General features: G+C 39.2%; 1 protein-coding gene across 3 annotated transcripts in view; it reads left to right on the top strand.

Annotated features, from left to right (window-relative positions):
- REELD1 (reeler domain containing 1) overlaps window positions 1-17,858 on the top strand; it is a 43,885-nt gene that overhangs the window by 755 nt on the left and 25,272 nt on the right. For 2 of the 3 annotated variants that reach the window (XM_030816208.1, XM_030816209.1), the window contains exon 1: window positions 50-473. The gene's annotated coding sequence lies outside the window, so the exon portion shown is untranslated. Of the gene's footprint in view, window positions 1-49; window positions 474-17,858 lie in introns of those variants that run through there. The other variant, XM_030816207.1, reaches the window with a different exon arrangement.

Raw genomic sequence — 17,858 nt, forward strand, 5'->3', positions numbered from 1 at the left:
CATAATTCAGGTTCTAATTGCTGAGCTGAGATTGGGAAAGAATTTTTCCTAACTCGCCTAGCAAGTGGCTATAGGGAGGCCTTTCTCAAAAATCAACTGTATTTGCCTGTGACATTGTCCAGGAACAGAGCACCAGGCTCTATGTTGCTTGGTACAAGGCAGCTCCTCTGGTTATATGACTCCTACTGAGACGGTTTTCACAATTCATTAATGAGCTTTCCACAACCCTGCTTTATTCTCCAAACAGTTTTACGCTGTCTCTAGGAACAACAAATATATCTGGGCACTGTGGTTGAATGAATACCAGACAATTGTGTGAATGTTGTATTGGACTTCCTCTTCCCTCCCTCCCCAATCTAAATAGCATTCCTATTTCAGGAGCCGGTGGTGTGATTTGAAACAACTGCTTGGTTGAAGGATGGGGGGCAGGATCAAGAAGGAGAGAGGGAAGGGGCAGTGCTGATTCTGGAGAGGTATATGTAGTGTTTTGTCTTGGTTTATTTTAAAGATCAGAGTAATTGGAAACAATTACTTTTTAATTAATAACTTGGGAAAGGTGAACAGAAACATTTCACAGGGTTTTACCGTGTGCACACTGAAATAAAACACTTTATGCTATGCTTCAATAATATATCACTTCTTGACAGGGGCTTGGAAAAGGTCCAGTCTGTAAATACAAATCACCAATTTGCTCCTTTATAAATGAGTTCTTTTAAGAAGAAAATGGATGGCTCTCCAAGTGGAGCGTACATGTTCTCATTTGTTTTGTAGAATATGTGGGGCTGCCAGGTTATCGTGTCCCTTCATTCACTTACATCAGCCACCTCTAAAAGCAGTTCCATTGTAGTCTCCCACCAATCTGTAGCATCCTATTTTTTCTAACTTCTTCCCTGACCTCCCCTTTGGTATATAAGTCTTTATTTTCCCCTTGCCATCTCTCTAGTTTAATAGCTCTACAGTGGAGTACTGTTTTCAACCATGGAACTACTTTTAATCAAGATCGACTTTGGGAAATGCTGTCATTTTTATGGTAATAAAGGACTGTATTATGCACTGGGACCTGCTCAAGTTGTCCCCTGTGTATACCTTCACATAGTAGAACCATGAAACAGCGTAAATGCTAAAATTGCTTTGTTCTTAACTGTAGTCTCCTCGAGGTCAGTGAATGATTTCTAGTTGCATTGTAGCGAAGACATTTGTTCCAGGTTGAAGAATTTTTTACTTGAGAACATACATTTTCCCTGTCTCTGTGCCCCCAAACCCTGGCTGCCACACTCTTTCTTTTGGGCTGTGACAAAACAATGTTTAGCGAGAAACAAAATTCTGCTCGATTTTCAGACTATCTGACTTCATGTTCTGTTTTGGTCTTTGAGCTATTCCTTGGCTAATCTTCCAACAAGTCGAATTGATTCTTATTTCAAAACTGTTTATCCCAAAACAGAGCTGTTGACAAGTACAAATACAGATGGCAGACATGTGGTATGATTTTCATGTTCTCATCTCAGCATTCAGGAAGGGAATGTTATTGAAAGATGGTTTACATCTGAAGCTTTCTGCTCAAGGCAATATGGAATGCATGCTAGGAGTGCTTAATTATGCTTAATTAATAATAGTAACAAATGCTTACGGGATTTCCTTAAGGACTAAAAGTGCAGCAGCATTGGACTTGCTGTGTAAGGCTTATCGCCCTGGAGGCTATAATAATCTGTAACAATAGAAGCAACCTCTAGGGGGTAAAATTGTCTTTGATAATCACTGACTCTTGGGTGATCTCAGTACAGCATTCCAGGCCAAAGATCCAGAATGTTCCCTTACTGGGGGCAGACATGCCCATGATTGCACTGACCTTTGTCCTCCAAGCAGATGATCCTCCAGAGTACTGGCTAGCTCTTATATTCAGAGGTAAATCCCAGCCCATGCTGTGGCCTTTGCTGTTCCCCACAGCCCAACTGCATTAACTATATTTTTTTTTTCTCCACAAAAAGAAATTGTTGGTGAAAGGAAGACAACCTGCAGTTTTTCTCCTCACCGACCTGGTTTCAGGAGGCCGTGTGCTGAGTGGTGTGCCTCTGCCTGTCTTCCCTAAGCTTGCCCCTGACCATTGTGGAGGTAGATGCCACCTAAGAATGGCAGGGTTAGTCCTGACCTCTGGGGTCTGAATATCCAGCAACTACCTTAATTCCAGTCGCTGCTGTCTGTCGTACCACCAGTACACAGCTGTACAGCTGTGTCTCTGTTGTTGACCGACTAACTTAGATTCACTGTTAAAGTCCAATTAGCCAGAGTGGGGGTGAAAATGCAAGAGTGGACGGTGAGAGTGGTATGTGCCATGTATGACAGGACCGTGGAGAGAGCCCTCTCTGATACCTGTTATGTCCCTCCTTTAAAAGATGCGAGAGGTGGCCAGGGAGTGGGGATTTCAGAATGTGGCGGCAGAAATCAATTTAGCATTTATTGGATGACAGCTGTAGGCAGGCACTGTGCTATACCTTATGGGGGTAGATAAAAAAGGAAATATGATATTGTTCGCACCTTCCATACTGAGTTTGTAGGTTTGGGTATTATGGGGGAAAGTGGTACTCTCCATCCTTTTTTTAAAAAATTGGGCCAAAATTTTAAGAATTCTTTTAAAAATCAACATTTTAGATGGATTTGAGCATCTCAACTGTATGTTCGTATCTTGAAATTCCAAGTAAACTCAGGAGTGGATAATTTTGAAATCTGAACGTAACTATGCCCTATTTACCCACAGGCCCAGGTAGTTCAGCCTCCCATTTTTGTTTTTTTCCTTCCCCTAGCAAAAGCCAGCTTTTGTGTGGTTTAACTGAACAATCATGTTGGATTTTTTTTATTTGAAGACCCATTTTGATTCATATGCAGCACTGAAGGATTTTCTTCATAGTAATTTGGGAGTTATAGCAGATAGAAAGGCAGAGGCATATTCCAGGAACTTCGTGAAATACAAAACACTGAAACACTTGGGATAGGCTAGTTTTCAATGCTTAGGTTACACAAATGTCCAAATTCACATGGGCTTAATTTATTCCAAGTTTTATAATGGGATGGATGTTGGTGGGTTTGGCAATATATTATACCAACAATTTGGATTAAAGAAGAGGTTAGTTTATGAAAAGTTTACGTAACAATCTTAGGCAATTTTATTACCATCATGTGCATACGGTATTTCAAGTCACTATTCAGTGTTTATATCAAATAGACGTTTTATTGAACTTGGAAAAATGAAAAAATTAAAAATGTGTAATATGTACGGTTGAGTGGATGTTGCTAGGATACAGGGCTCCTTGTACCCCACCCACATTAGTGTGTTAATCACAAACCCCTAATCTCAGTGGTTTGAAACGACTAATGATCTTACTCATGCTCCATGTGCACAGGGGCCCATAGGTGGGACTCCACTGATTGCAGTCACCTGGGGGCCCAGGCCGAGGGAGGCAGCACCTTATGTTTCCACCATCTCAACCTGAGGACTCAGCATCTGCTGTGGCAGAGGAAGAGCATAAAGGATCACTCCCTGGCTCCTAAAACCTTTTGCTTAAAGCTAGTGTCACTTCTACCCCATTATTAGGCAAAGCAAGTTACACGGTCAGGGCTTACTTTAAGTTTTCAGAAAAGTATAATCCTTTCATGGACCCAGGAGAGACAACCAGAAATACTGGTGAACAGTGGTAATAACGTACCACATTATGTGTACTAGTCATGGTTCCTCCAGAGAAACAGAACCAATAGGATGTATAGAGAGATTTTAAGGACTTGGCTCCCACGATTGTGGAGGCAAGCCCAAAATCTGCAGGGTAGGCTGGCAGCCTGGAGACCCAGGGAAGAATTGCCATTCAAGTCTGAAGGCTGGCTGCTGGAAGAATTCCCTTTTCCTCCAAGGAAGTCAGTGTTTTCCTATTAAGGCCTTCAACTGATTGGATGACGCCCACCCATATTATGGGGGGTAGTCTGTTTTATTTACTTTAAATAGGTCTACTTATTTAAATGTTAATCTCATCTTTAAAAAATAGCTTCATAGCAACATCTAGAGTAATGTTTGACCAAATATCTGGGTACCATGGCCTAGCCAAGTTGATATATGAAGTTAACTGTCATGGTATGTTAACCATATCCTTTGCATTATACATTTTCTTAATCATTAGTAAAGCATTCAGAAGTATAAAGCCTCGGTGTGATTTTTACTGTATTGAAAAAAGAATTCTTTCTTTGTTAAGACTTGGGTTGAGGGACCTGTGCTCTTGGTGTCTTAATCTATTTTTCATTAGATTCCAAAGAAAATAGTAACTGGTTTCTTCATGGTTTCAAAAGCTGAGTCTGAATAGATTGTTTTGGTTTGGTTTTGTTGCTGCAGTTTAACTTACAATTTTCCAATTAATATATTCCTATATTTAAAAGAAAATGCAGAAGGTAACAATCTTTCGTTAGACCAGGTAATTTTATCTCAAGCCAACCAAATGTGTTCCATTCACATACTGTGAGGAGATGATCATGGAGTCTTTAATATACCTCAGAACTTGCCTTATGTAAAATGTGTCTCAAAGGCACAGGGCATGTTACAGCTAAAACTTTACCTTATCACTTTTCATACAGTGGGTTTTTATGGCTCTCCCCTTTCAGTATATTCAAAACTCTTTACAAGTATCTTTCTCCTGAGAAAGTGCATGTGCTCCTGTCTTGTTCAAAGATGTCCCATCAACAGGACCTGATCTCCAGTTTGCTTTTGTCTTTTTCCTAATTGTGATATTCTTGGCAGTGCCTGCTTCACACCCTGTTCCTTGTCCCCCTGGCACTGGCATAGAAAGATTTCTGAGATGATTTCTCCATGCTGGGAGTGCAGTAGAGGAGCCTCATGAAGATCAGACCTCCACCTTGGTTTCATTAGCCAACTAAGCTAATCCTCACATTCTCCCCTCATAGTCACCGAACAAGGTTGCCCCCTTTTCCAATGAGGAAACCTGAAGCAAAGAGGTTAAGTGACTTGCCCAGAGTCACTTAGGGAGTGGCTGCAACTACAGTAACAGTTCCTTCTGCTATTTGATCAAGTGCATAGGTGTGGGCTCTATCGATTTCTTCTTCTAGCATGCATTTAATCAATAAATCAATCTTCTCTTCTGATTCATCCTACCAGTAGTCGAATGAAGAAGGTCCCAAGGTGTGCACACAGACTGCTGTCCTCTACATTCAAAGATGATGTTGCTGACAGTGATTTGTTATCTGGCTTGAGTGTGACAGGAAAGATCAATAGTTGGCCAACAGCCCTTTATACACCAGGCCAAGGTAGAAAACTGCTCCTTGGCTTGCGTCTGCAGGCACTGTTTGCAGAGACTAGCAGTTTTTGAGATGACTGTCTCTTAGAATTTGTTTTTTCTTCCCTGGAGTCTCTCTAATCCTAATTACTACTCAACAGGCTGTTTCCCAGCAGCCCTTTGCTGGGCCTTTGTGTTAGAAGCTGTGCATCATCAGACCCAGTAGGTCTGTAGGAGAGAAGTGGAGACAGGCTGTGTGTGCATCTGAATCGACTTTCCCTCCCTGGGCAACGCTGACTAAATCTATCATTCTTTTGTCAGCGACTCATTTGCTCAGATGTTGAATGAAGACTGAAGTAATTTTTATTTTTTATTTTTGAGACAGAGTCTCACTCTGTTGCCTAGGCTTAAGTGCAGTGGCATGATCTCAGCTCACTGCAACCTCCTCCTCCTGGGTTCAAGCAAATTCTCCTGCCTCAGCCTCCCCAGTAGCTGGAGTTACTTTTCGTATTTTTAATAGAGACGGAGTTTCACCATGTTGGCCAGGTTGGTCTCGAACTCCTGACATCAAGTGACCCACCTGCCTCAGCCTCCCAAAGTGCTGGGATTATAGGCATAAGCCACCATGCCCGGCCCCAAGACTGAAGTAATTTAATGTCTTTTCTCACGTGAGATTTGCCATGTCACTTGGCCCCCTTCTCTGTATCCCTCATTCTCATTTTGTGTACTTAGGACTTTCCCAGGCCCCATTCCTTGAGCACAGCCCATACCCCAAAACCACTCTACCCCCAACCTTGGGCACACATTGCTTAAAATCACCATGTAATCATTTTAAATTCAACCATGTTAGGTTGTGCATTTTGTGTTAAATACATTTTTTGTGACACGTTTACTCACAATTTCTCTGTTTGTATTCTTATCATTTTTCAGTGTATTATAAAACCTTAGAACTTTTTTTAACTTTTCATTGAAACTGATCACTTTAAGTACTGTGAGGGAAAAATGCAGGATGTCAAAGAGATATAGCAAACCGTATGTGTTTGCATTTCCAGAAAAAAGGGGAACATCTATTGTAAAAAGATTAAAATAGATGGGTGAGAGGTTGAGAGAAAATAGATAATAGATACTATTTCCCATGATTAGAACTGTTTTCCTGAGTGAACCTGTATACCCTGTTCAGAGAAATGAATTTATTTTAACTGAAAGGAAAACCAGGTTGAATGATCATCAGGTAGAGAATTTTTTGGGGGGGGGGGGCGGTGGGGAGTGGACAGTCTTGCTCTGTCACCCAGGCTGGAGTGCAGTGGTGTCGTCATAGCTCACTGCAGCCTCAACCTCCTGGCCTCAAGTGATCCTCCCACCTCGGCCTCCTGAGTAGCTGCAACTACAGGAGCACACCACCATGCCCAGCTAGGCAGATAATTTAAAAGACATTCTTTTTAATTAAAAACCAGTGCAGACTTTTAACATGATCAGGTTTGCTGCCGTCATTCATTTCCCTTTAATGAAGTGAAATTTACCCCAAATTAAGATTCTCTTCTTTCTCCCTCTTTCTACTTCTGTTTTATGGGAGAAGCCAGCTTTTAAACTCTGTAGTTTGAATCCCCTGCCCCTACCCCGCCTAAATTATCTAGGCATTATTTCTCTTCTATTTGCCCTTATTCTGAATTTCATGTCAATTTACTTATTATTTTAACAAGCTGACCCTTCCTCAAGCTTTCTGTGTGGAGGGGAAGGGGCTGTGCTGGAGTCCCTGTTGTATCTCAGTGGAAGCTGTACTCCTGACATAGCTGGTGACTTTGTGGGCAGTTGGTGTGTGAATGCCACCGACCTAGGTACTTTAGGAACTTGACAAAACCTGAAGAAAAGGGTTTCCTATCAGGCTTTTACAACAGTGAGACCAGATCAATTTCAGTGACATTGTATATCGGAAGCTCCTAGAGGGCAGAGCTGTGTTTCTCTTGGCTTTTTATTTCCAGTGCCTGAAGGTGCCTGAGATATTGGTGTTCATTTGCTGTTTTCCTGCTGACAAATAATTACATAGAAACACAATCCTGGTGTCTTTAGATAATTTACCTAGGTCTTTGGTAAGCATTTTGGCTTCCAGATAGAACTGCTCTCATCCTTAGCATCAGGCTCATTATTATCATTTGAAAATTTGAAAACACTGGCAAAGAGGCAAGTTGCAGTGCAGTAATAAGGTCCTTAATTTTCTACCATCTGCTGGAAGTTCATTTAGCTGCAAGCTGACCATCTGATGCATTTTTGGTTTGCTGGGCTGACAGTTTCACTGCTTAGAAATCAGAAGAAACAGCACACTGGACTCATAAGGAGAGAATGCCCATTGAACAGGGAATTGATGGGAATTTGGGAGAAAAGGTGGCTGTCATCTTGGCGAGTAGGCCAGGGAGTGAAATAAATCTTTTTTTGTTGTTGTTTTGTTTTTGAGACGGAGTCTCACTGTCGCCCAGGCTGGAGTGCACTGGCGCGATCTGGGCTCACTGCAAGCTCTGCCTCCCGGGTTCACACCGTTCTCCTGCCTTAGCCTCCCAAGTCGCTGGGACTACGGGTGCCTGCCACCACGCCCGGCTAATTTTTTGTATTCTAGTAGAGACGGGTTTTCACCATGTTAGTCAGGATGGTCTTGATCTCCTGACCTCGGGATCCGCCCGTCTCAGCCTCCCAAAGTGCTGGGATTACAGGCGTGAGCCACCGCGCCCAGCTGAAATAAATCTTAAGTGTAGTCAGACACATATCCCAGCCTTTGTGAAAGCAGTTATTAAAAGTTCAGTTCAGAAAAAAAAAAACATCTTGTGGGAAGAAACAGAAAGTCTAAGAAAATTTGTAAAGTATCTTTTTGAATACAAACTCCAAAGAGAAATAAAAAGAGAGCCTTCAGAGAGCTAACACATATTCAAGTCTTACTTTGTGCTGGCCATTGTTCTAAGCTCTTTACAACTAATTTAATCTTCATAACAACCCTATGAAATTGATATTATTATTCCATCTATAAATGAGGAAATTGAAGCACACAGAAAGGAAGAAACTTGCTCAATATCACCTAGTTAGTTACTGGCAGAGGTGAGATTTAAACCCAGCAGTCTAGGTCCAGAGACTTTAAACCACTTGCCCCAGAATATGTCAAGAAGCCCAAACCCATTTTGAGTTAATTTTTGTATGGTTGCAAGATAAGCATCCATTGTCGTTCTTTTGCATGTGGATATCCAGTTTCCTAGCACCATTTATTGAAGAAACAGTCCTCTCTCCATTGTGTGTTCTTGGTACCTTTTTCTAAAATCAATTGATCTTAGATGTGTGGGCTTATTTCTGGTGTCTCTGTTTTGTTCCATTGGTCAGTATGTCTGTTTTCATGCTAATACCATGCTGCTTTGATTATTATAACTTCGTAATAGATTTTGAAGTCAGGCAGTGTGATGCCTGCAGCTTGTTGTTTTTGTTCAGTATTGCTTAGCTATTTGGGGTGTTTTGTGGTTCCATACACATTTTAGGATTGTTTTTTCTATTTCCTTAGAAAGTGATATTGGAATTTTGAGAAGAATTGCATTGAATCTGTAAATTGTTTTGCATAGTATGGACATTTTAACAATATTGATTTTTTCAATTCATGAACATGGGACACCTTTCCATTTGTGTCATCTACTATTTCTATCATCAATGTTTTATAGTTTTCAGTCTATAAATCTTTCACCTCCCTGGTGAAATTTACTCCTAAGTGTTTTTTTTTTTTTTTTTTAAATGCTATTATAAATGAAATTGGTTTCTTCATTTCTTTTTGAGGTAATTCATTTTTAGTGTAAATAAATGTTACTGATTTTTTTTCTTTTTTTTAGACAGAGTCTCAATCCCATCACCCAGACTTGAGTGCAGTGATGTGGTCCCTGCTCACTGCAGTCTCAAACTCCCAGGATCAGGTGATTCTCTCACCTCAGCCTCTTGAGTAGCTGGGACTACAGGTGTGCACCACCATACCTGGCTATTTTTTTGTATTTTTAGTGGAGATAGGTTTTTGTCATGTTGCCCACACTGGTATCAAACTCCTGGGATTAAGTGATTAACCTCCCTTAGCCTCCCAAAATATGTGGATTACAGATATGAGCCACTGTGCCCAGCCAGAAATACTGCTGATTTTTGTGTGTTGATTTTGTATCCTGCAACTTTACTAAATTCATTGATCAGTTAGACTTGAAACTGCAAAACTACTAGATGAAAACATAGGGGAAATACTCGATAACATCATTCTGGGCAAAGATTTCTTGGGTATGACCCCAAAAGCATAGGCAACAGAAACAAAAATAAATGAGATTGCACCAAACTAAACAGCTTCTGCACAGCAAAGCAAACAATAGAGTGAAGAGACAATCCATAGATTGGGAGAAAATATTTACAAACCATATAGGTGTAAGGGGATAATATCCAAAATATATAAGGAACTCAAACAACATAATAGCAAAAAAACAAGAACCCAATTTAACAATGGACAAAGGACCTAAAGAGACATTTCTCAAAAGAAGACATACAAATGGCCAACAGTAAACATGCTCATCATCGGCAATTATCAGGCAATGCAAGTTAAAACCATGATAATATATCTCCTCACACCTTCCAGAATGGCTATTATCAAAAAGTTGAAAGATAACATGTGTTGGTGAGGGTGTGGAGAAAAGGGAATTCTAGTGCGCTGTTGGTGGGAATGTAAATTAATACAGCCATTACGGAAGGCAGTATCAAGGTTTCTCAGAAAACAAAAAATAGAACTACCCATATGATCCAGCAGTCCCCTTCTGGGTACGTATCAAAAGAAATTGAAATCAGTATGCTGAAGAGATCTCTGCACTCCTGTGTCCATTTCAGAATTATTCACAATAGCCAAGATAAGGGAGGAAACTAAGTGTCCATCAACGGATGAATGGATAAAGAAAATGTGATATATATATATATATATATATATATATATAATGCCACTGTCATTATCATCCTGGGTAACAACTAGTGAGCAGTTTCTTTGTTCCAGATGCTATATATCTGCAACACTCAGTATAAACTGCCTCATTTAATCCTCAGAACCAACCACCCTATGTCATAGTATGGTCTCACTTAATCTTAGCAACACATTGAACAAAATTTCTTAACTATGTGGACAAAAATAAAATATATATATATATATATATACATACAATGGAGTACTATTCAGCATTAAAGGAGAAGGAAATTCTGTCATTTGTGACAACATGGGTGAACCTGAAGGATGTTATGCTAAGTAAAATAAGCCAGGCAGAGGAAGATAAATACTGCATGATCTCACTTATAAGTGGAATCTAAAAAAGTCAAACTCAGAAGTAGAGAATGGAATGGTGGTTACCAGAGGCAGGGGGAAGGGGTGGATGGGTAATAGGGAGATGCTGATCAAAAGGTACAAAATTTCAGTTGGGAGGAATAAGCTTTAGTGATCTATTGCACAGAATGTATAATAATGTATATTTCAAAATTGCTGAAAGAATATATTTTAAATGTTTTCACCACAAAAAGATGATAAATGTGTTAGGTGTTGGATTTGTTAATTAGCTTGATTTAATCATCCCACAAGGTAAACATATATCAAAACATCATATTGTACCCCATAAATATATAATATATACAATTATTATTTGTTAATTAAAATTTAAAATAATTACTTGAAAAGAAGACCAAACTCCCAGATGTGCTGAGGCTTTTCAGAATAAAGTGGACAACAAGGGGACAAGGCCACTCATTAATGAGGATAGCCTGGTGTTAACAGATGGCGTGGAGGCCAGGCCACTCAGGTTTTATTTTGTTTCTTTATCCTTCAAAAAGAATCATCTCCAAGCTGAAAATATTTCTAGGGGAGAAACGGAATCCACCAAAATAAAGAAGACTGGAACTCCTCTAAGTTAAGTCTCCAGGGGCAATGATGACATGACACTGCACAAAGCGACTTGCAGGTGACACAAGAAACACTGTTAGGAGCCTGTGAGACATTGAGGAAAATGAGACATGAGCAAACAAATGCCCTGGTTTTAAAAAGGAAGAAAAGGTAGGGAAACAACAGACCAGCAACCTTAATGCAAAAACCGTGCATACTCAAGAGAAGTAGAAAATATGTAGAAAAAAAGTTGTGGTTTAACAGCCAATACGGGTTCACTTAAAGAAGGTGTGTCAAGACCACAGAATATTTTAATAGTCTAGAAACTACACCTATTAAAATATGTAGAACCTATACCTTCTACACTACTAAACTAGAAGGATATTGTAATTGTAACATCATCATCATCATTGATGCCACTGTCATTATCATCCTGGGTAACAACTAGTGAGCAGTTTCTTTGTTCCAGATGCTATATATCTGCAACACTCAGTATAAACTGCCTCATTTAATCCTCAGAACCAACCACCCTATGTCATAGTATGGTCTCACTTAATCTTAGCAACACATTGAACAAAATTTCTTAACTATGTGGACAAAAATAAAATAGAGTAGTTGTTAGTATGACTGGAGGATTTATAACTGCTTGGAAAAGAAAAGGCAGTGCACGTAAATACAGCTATGTGGGCAACTATACTTAAAATGTATCACAACCTCCTGTACTTGGTTCTATAGAGTTTATTATTTTCATCAATTCCCAGGTAAAGGAATCAAAGATTTTTCATATTATGTAGTATAAGGAAGGACGGATAATACTAGGAATAATAGAATCAAGAGTAAAAAAATTCAATAAGCTAGAATAAGAGAATGAAAGCAATAAGCTGGAGACAAAAGACATTTCAATTTAGGATTTTTTTTAAAAGCTATATAACACAGTTTGGGGAGACCCAGAATTATTGAATCTCGGAAGAAATGTTTGGTCTTCTAGCCCACCCAAGAAGTCCCACTAAGTAGTTCTCTAGTTCTGTGTTTTTCAGTCTGCATAATATGGCATGGGAAATAAAATCAATTTAATGGTTAAAGGTCATCAATATGAAAATGGAAAAAAATTAATGTACACCATTTATAGCATTTAGTATTACTGTGTTAAATGTGTTTCCATTTTATTCTTGGTGTGGGTGCACTTGGGGCTGATAAAAAAACATATTTTCTACTGTAGGTTGTGGTCAAAAAATTTGAAATCCACTGCTATGGCCAATGCTTAAATACCTTTCTTTCATTGCCTCATTTACAGATAACGTCTACAAGGAAATCTGGGGGGCATCCTTTTTGTCTTTGTACACATCTAACTCATAGGGAGATATTTTTCTTTTAATAGTGAATTTAAATTTGTCTCACTGTAGCTTGAGCACCTTGGTTTGTGTCTCAGCCTTGCCACATACTGGTCATAAGATCTTGCTCAAATCATTTTACCTCTTTAATCCAAAATTTTTCTTATCTGTAAAAATGACAATATTTTAAATAACAGATCAATATTTTCCATACCTATTAAAGGGTAAAATTGATTTTTTAAAATAGAAGTCATATTAAAAACTCCAAAGAATTTACAAATGCTATTCTTTATAACTCTTAAGTTTACCTTAAACAAACCTAATCTTTTGTTGTCAACCCTTCAGATATTTTAGGAAGCTATTATGAATCTTCTCTCCTCAAGATGAAACTCCTTGTTGGCTCAACTGCTCTTCACAAATGCATAATTTTGGAGTCCATACACCACCCTGGTCACTCTCTTTAGAATACACTCCAGTTTTAGGCCGGGCGTGGTGGCTCACGCCTGTAATCCCAGCACTTTGGGAGGCCGAGGCGGGCGGATCACGAGGTCAGGAGATCGAGACCATCCTGGCTAACACGCTGAAACCCCATCTCTACTAAAAATACAAAAAAAAAATTAGCCGGGCGTGGTGGCGGGCGCCTGTAGTCCCGGCTACTTGGGAGGCTGAGGCAGGAGAATGGCGTGAACCCGGAAGGTGGAGTTTGCAGTGAGCAGAGATCACGCCACTGCACTCCAGCCTGGGCGACAGAGCGAGATTCCGTCTCAAAAAAAAAAAAAAATACACTTTGTACATTTATTCTATTTTCAACTGTATGTTAATTTTAAAGTACAGCATGCAACATGAAAAATAACATGCACACAATGAGAGGAGCTGTTTTAAGCGAAGGAGCTTATTGATGATTACTTTGCTTTTTCAAAAATTGTGTTTAATGTTGGCATATACCCTATCTTCCATAGAAATAAAGTAGGGTGTTCAGGATCTAATTTCAAATGTAGACTAGTAATCTCAAAGTATAATGGGACAATTATATCCCTTGTTCAGGAGACAAAATTGTTCCCAAAACCTTTTTTTGTTCTGTTTTTTCATGGCATATTTTAAGCTTAAAACCCTAAAGGTTTTGTTTTGTTTTGTTTTGAAGTGTCTGCTTGTGAGCCCTATCTCCTCCATCCTGGATTTAAGCCATTGGTTGTTTCTGACCTAAGAAAAGCACTTAACATTTGTCCTTGTTTAATTTCATCTTGTTAGATTCAGCTCATTGCTCTGGGCTGTCAAGATCATTTTTCATCATTTTTCTGTCATGCAGTCATCTGCCTGCTCCTCCCAGTGGCTGGTCACCCATAGGCCAGAGGTGCATGCCTGCCACACCTTTCTCACACAGTGCTGGAGGGAAGCCACAGGGAACCCTGTCCAGGTGATGTGACAGAGCTGACAGTCAGCATCCTTTAGGGGACATTCTGCAGCCAGTTTAGAATGTCTCCAGTTATCTTTGTGTTATTTTAACCAATTTTTCTTTATATGGTCCCTAAAGGTAATGAGAAATAGGCAGCTGATTATGTTTACCATTTTTACTTCACTGCCAGGAAGCTCAGAGTATGGGCCAATGGTCCATTTTTAACGGGTTTAAGCCACTTTTAAAATCTAGTAAAAATAAAATAATAACACATGATATATTAGAGTTCTCCAGGAAATAAAACCAACAGGAGATAGGTAGATATAGATATAGATGTGCCTATATAGAGAAATATAGTACTCCATTCCTATCCGTGGTTTCATTGTGGTTTTAGCTATCTGTATCAGCCATGGTCTGAAAATATTACATGGGAAATTCCAGAGATAAACACTTCATAGGTTTTAAGTGTGCCCTTTTCTGAGCATGGTGAAATCTTATGCTGTCCCACTCCATCCCACCTGGACATGGGTCATCCGTTTGTCCAGCGTATTCATGCCATAGACACTGTCTACCCATTAGTCACTTGGTGGCCATGTCAATCACCAGATCAACTGTCTCAGTATTGTAGTACTTGTATTCAAAGAAGCCTTATTTGATTTCATAATGGCCCCAAAGCCCAAGAATAGTGATGCTGGCAATTCGAATATGCCAAAGAGAAGCTGCAAAGTGCTTTCTTTAAGTGAAAAGAAGAACATTCTCAACTTAATAAGGAAAGAAAAAAAATAATATACTGAGGTTCCTAAGATCTAAGATAAGAATAAATCTATCTGTAAAGTTGTACAGAAGGAAAAAGAAGTTCATGTTAGTTTTGCTGTCATACCTCAAGCTATAAAAGTTATGGCCACAGTACATGATAAGTACTTAGTTAAGATGGAAAAGATATTCAATTTGTAGATAGAAGACGTGAACAGAAATATGTTCTGATTGATGACAATCAGGTTCGGTACTATCTGTGGTTTCAGGTGTCCACTAAGGGTCATGGAATATATCCCCCTTGGATAAGGGGGAGCTACTGTATAGATAGAGATGGAGATGGAGATAGAGATGGAGATGGAGATGGAGATAGAGATGGAGATGGAGATAGAAATAGAGAGAGAGAGAGATAGATGTATAAGTATACCTCTCTTTATGCTTTGCAAATGTGTTTTTTACAAATTGATGGTTCGTGGCAACTGTGTGTTGAGCAAGTCTATGAGTGACAGTTTTCCAACAGCATGTGTTCTCTTTGTATCTTTGTGTCACATTTTGGTAATTCTCACAATATTTTAAACTTTTTCATTATTATTATATCTGTTATGGTGATCTCTAATCAGTGACCTTGTTGTGACTATTGTAATTCTCTTGGTGTGCCATGAACTGCACTCATGTCAAATGGCAAACTTAATCAATAAATGTATCTGTTCTGACTGCTCCACCAACCAGCCATTCCCCCATCTCTCTCCTTGTCTTTGGGCCTCCCTACTCCTTAAGACATGAGAATATTGAGATTAGGCCAATTGATAATCCTACGATGGCATTTAAGTGATCAACTGAAAGGAAGAATCAAAGGACTCTTACTTTAAATCTAGAAATGATTAAGCTTAGTGAGGCAGGCATGTTGAAAATTGAGATAGACTAAGAGCTAGGCCTCATGAACCAGACAGTTAGCCAAATTTTGAATCCAAAGGAAAAGTTCTTAAAGGAAATTAAAAGTGCTACTCCAGTGGACACATGAATGATAAGAAATCAAAACAGCCTTATTGCTCATATAGAGAAAGTTTTAGTGGTCTGGACAGAAGATCAAACCACATCATCCTCCTAAGCTAAAGCCTAATCCAGAGAAAGGCCCCAAAGCTCTTCAATTTCATGAAGGCTGAAAGAGGTGAGGAAGCTGCAGAAGAAAAATTTGAAGCTAGCAGAGGTTGGTTCATGAGGGCTAAGGAAGGAAGAGTCATCTCCATAACATAAAAGCACAAGATGAAGCAGAAAGTGCTGATACAGAAGCTGCAACAAGTGATCCAGCAGATCTAGAAGATAACTGATGAAGCTGGTGCCACTGAACAATGGATTTTCAATGTAGACAAAACAGCCTTCTATTGGAGGAAGATGCCACCTAGGACTTTCATAGCTAGAGAGGAGAAGTCAATAACCGGTTTCAAAGCTTCAAAAGGCAGGCTGACTCTTTTATTTGGGCTAATGTGGCTTATGGCTTTAAGTTAAAGTCAATGCTTATTTATCATTTGAAAATCCTAGGGCCCTTAAGAATTATACTAAATCTACCCTGCCTGTGCTCTATAATGGAACAATAAAGACTTGATGACAGCACTTCTGTTTACAGTATGGTTTACTGAATACCTTAGCTCACTGTTGATACCAACTGTTCAGAAAAAAAATATTTCTATTGAAATATTACTGCTCATTGACAATGCACTCAGTCATCCAAGAGTTCTGATGAAGATATACAAGGAGATTAGTGTTTTCATGCCTGTTAACACAACATCCATTCTGTGGCCCATGGATCAAGGAATAATTTCCACTTTCAAGTCTTATTATTTAAGAAGTAGATTTTGTAAAGCTATTGCTGCCATAGATAGTTATTCTTTTGATTAATCTGGGCAAGTAAATTGAAAACCTTCTAGAAAGGATTCACTATTTTAGATACCATTAAGAAAATTAATGATTCATGGGAGGAGGTCAAAATATCAACAGTAACAGGAGTTTGGAAGAATTTGATTCTAACCGTTATTGATGATTTTGAGGCGTTCAAGACTTTACTGGAGGAAGTCATTGCAGATGTGGTAGAAATAGCAAAAGAACTAGAATTAGAAGTGGAGTCTAAAGATGTAACTGAATTGCTGCAATCTCATGATAAAACTCTAATGGATGAGGAGTTGGTTCTTATGGATGAGCAAAGAAAATGGTTTCGTGAGATGGAATCTACTTTGAACATTGTTGAAATTATGCCATGGCTTTAGAATATTACATAAAGTTAATTGATAAAGCAGATGCAGAGTTTGGGAAGATTGACTCCAATTTTGAAAAGTTCTACTGTGCGTAAAATGCTATCAAACAGCATTGCATGCTATAGAGAAATCTTCTGTGAAAGAAAGAGTCAATCAATGTGGCAAATTTTATTGTTATCTTATTTTAAGAAATTGCCACAACCACCTCAGCTTTCAGCAACCACCACTCTGATCCATCAGCAGCCAGCAGCGTCGAGGCAAGACCCTCCAACAGCAAAAAGATCATGACTCGCTGAAGGCTCAGATGATCATTAGCATTTTTTGGCAATGAAGTCTTTTTATATTAAGGTATGTACATCTTTTTTTAGACATAATGTTATTACACACTTTAAAGACTATAGTATAGTATAAACACAACTTTTATGTGCACTGGGAAGCCAAAAATATTGTGTCACTCTCTTTATTGTGATGTTTACTTTATTGCAGTGATCTGGACCCAACCAAACCTGCTATACCTCTGAGTTATGCCTGTATAGATATAGAGAAAGAGACTGATTATAAGGTATTGGCTCACATGATCATGGAAACTGAGAAGTCCCATGATCTGCTCTCTATAAGCCAGAGACCCAGGAAAGCCAGTGATGTCATTTGAAGGCCTGAGAGTCCAAGAGTCACCGATATAGATTCCAGTTTGAGTGCCAAGGCCTGAGAATCAAACCTCTGAGGGCAGGAGAAGCTCAATGCTCCAGCCCGATGGTCAGCGAGTGAATTCAACTATTCTTAGCCCTTTTGTTCTAAGCTGGTCCTCAGTGGACTGAATGAGGCCTGCGCACACTGGGGAGGGCAATCTACTCAGCCTATCAACTCAAATACTAATCTCTTCCAAAAACACCCTCACAGACACACGTAGAGATAATGTTTAGCCAGCTATCTGGTTTCTGTTAACACATAAAATTAACTATCGCA

The sequence above is a fragment of the Nomascus leucogenys genome, chromosome 7b (genome assembly GCF_006542625.1).
Source record: "Nomascus leucogenys isolate Asia chromosome 7b, Asia_NLE_v1, whole genome shotgun sequence".
NCBI lineage: Eukaryota > Metazoa > Chordata > Mammalia > Primates > Hylobatidae > Nomascus > Nomascus leucogenys.